This window comes from Formica exsecta, unplaced genomic scaffold (genome assembly GCF_003651465.1).
Source record: "Formica exsecta isolate Colony F162 unplaced genomic scaffold, ASM365146v1 scaffold3, whole genome shotgun sequence".
NCBI classification, from domain to species: Eukaryota; Metazoa; Arthropoda; class Insecta; order Hymenoptera; family Formicidae; genus Formica; species Formica exsecta.
Genome location: NW_021850256.1, coordinates 104,182 through 106,625, shown reverse-complemented (window position 1 = coordinate 106,625; position 2,444 = coordinate 104,182). Strand labels below are relative to the sequence as shown.

The window sequence follows — 2,444 nt, the reverse complement described above, 5'->3', positions numbered from 1 at the left end:
GATTACGATAAAAAATTTTTAAATATCCAAAAATGACTACATATATAAATTTTCTCTCTTACGTAAATTCTCTAATCGTCACATTGAAATAACCATTTCATCGGAAATGCATAGATTTTATGCAAATATATCGTGAAATTGTGCAGAAACGGAAGTTCCGAACTGATCGAGGAAAGGAGCCGCGGAGTCGCGGGAGAAAAAAAGAAAGAAAAGTCTTGACGACTCGGGGAGAGATTCCCGAGAGCACTGCGAGCCTGCGCGATACAGTTTATTTGAACTGGGGATCCCGAAGTGGGGAGACACGGCTCGGCGTTAGTGCTCCGCCGCGTCTCTGCGGTTTGCGAGCTTTTAGTCGCGCGATCTCGTCCGCAGCATCGGGGCGCTCTTCATCGCGCTTCTCTCGCAGCTACGCCTCGATCGATCGATCGATCGCTCGATCAATGCCGGTTCGATCGTGTCGTGGTACATCCGATCTCTCGAGAAGGGTCGTGCTACTCACGAAAATTTTCGTCGATTCGAATATCGAAAATCATACGCGTTTAAATCGCGAGGAAACTCAACGAATGACTCTATTTTTTATTTTAGCGTTGTTCCTATCGGTTGTTTGAGGTGTTCTCGTAATATCTTTATGAAGATACAGATTTGTGTCGCGATCTCGATACGTGCATCAATTTTATTTGCACGTACGAGTGAAAAAAGAAAGAAACACACGAGTGAATCAAATGTCTTGTATGGACACTTTTAATAGATTTTTAGAAAAAGTTTTTCGTTAAGTTTAGATGATCGACGAGGTGAGTGATAAGGATAATTACAGTGAATGGAATCAAATCTATTTCGAATAGCGCGATCGTGCTCCGAAAATCGTGAAGCTAATGGATATACAGCGTTAGGATGGATTATAATATTTAAAGTGGCCTTTGTTAATCATAATCATTATTCTTATTTTTGTTTGTGTATTCAGACACGGAATAATAAGAGGATATAGATAGAAAATATATACTTAGCATCATAATTTTAATCTTTTACGGAAGATTATATATTGCATGCTTATAATATATATTGCTAAATTTTATTAGAGCCTGCAACATGGAATCTAAATTATGATTCTTGGAATTATTAGTATTCGTCGTGCCTTGCAAACGTGCAAAACATAATAACTATCGATAATCTTCAATATTGGATTCGAACTTTCACCGTGTTAAAGTAGACTCCGCTCATATTATTATCTTACCTATATTAAAGCAATGATTAAAATTCCCTGCTTTGTTCCTGGTACTTAATTAATCATCGTATCGTTAGAAAGTTGCACGTAATGCAGAAACTTTCATAAGCTCGATTAAAATCGCTGCCAGGATTACGTGCTTGGCGGCACGATACGTCTTCTGTAAGAAAATTACATCAAGAATGTCTGCAGTAACGCCGCGTGGAAAACACAAAACATTTTCAGCTTAGAATAGACGCTAATAGGCGAATTGCTAAATCTACACTTTCACTTCGCACGATCTATTATGGACTCAAATGCGATGAGACTTTTTAGCTTAACATGAATGTAACTTAATTATCTGATATCGAGAATTCTCGCAATTCGTTTCTTGTCAGTTTTACTTATATTATGTTCGACAAAGTGACACACTTTGACATTTGATGGCTGTCACACGTGATGAATGTCATCTTTAAACAGCGGACAAGAATAAAAGACGGAGAGTGAAATCGAAAAGTCTCGAAAAGAAAAAAGACGCTCCGTCACAGTCACTTGAAGTCGCGAGTCTCTTTGAAAGTTTCGGTCGAAACATAATTGCTCGTTGCAAACGTATGTGTGTAAAAGAAAGGGGAACGCGATTTCTGAAAAAGATCGTGCGTACGAACGGAATAGCAAGTATTCGCTTGGGTACAGGACGCATACTAACGCGAAAGATCCGCGTAGGACGAGCAAACGTAAAAACGCGTAAGAAGAAAAAACACGAATATGAGAAAAATGAAGGTTTATTAAGATGCGTCATAGTCAGTTGTCGTAATAATTCACGATACCTTCGTCACGGTCGCTTTAGTCGCAGGTAATTAAAACTCCATTACATGGCGATTACAGAAGTTTCGCGGATGAAACATTCTGTTGCGAATAACGAGGAAGAAGCCGCGAGTTTATAAAAAAGAATTCCCCATCTCATGTGTATTCATGACCGGAACCGCGGATAATGCCCGGAGTCTCCGCGCGCATCATATCTTACATATGTGGAATATTAATTCTCGTCATTCGTATGCGATGTACGTAGTATCGCCGCGAAGCCGTGGAATGTCATAGGTGCAAGTCACCCAAGAAAGTGCATTATGGACTGCGTATGACAGCGAGCATGAATAAATTATATTCTACGTCGCTCTAGGAGATCCTAATAGACACAAATCATCGTCCCTAATTATGTGAAAATCCTAAGAATATAGGATCGGAA

The 2,444-nt window shown here is 39.4% G+C and overlaps 1 protein-coding gene across 3 annotated transcripts in view; it reads left to right on the top strand.

Moving 5' to 3' along the window:
* Positions 1-350: 350 nt before the first annotated feature.
* The window catches only part of LOC115237567, a 40,035-nt gene continuing 37,941 nt past the window's right edge, over positions 351-2,444 (top strand). For 2 of the 3 annotated variants that reach the window (XM_029810697.1, XM_029810698.1), the window contains exon 1: positions 357-791. The gene's annotated coding sequence lies outside the window, so the exon portion shown is untranslated. Of the gene's footprint in view, positions 792-2,444 lie in introns of all 3 variants that reach the window. The other variant, XM_029810699.1, reaches the window with a different exon arrangement.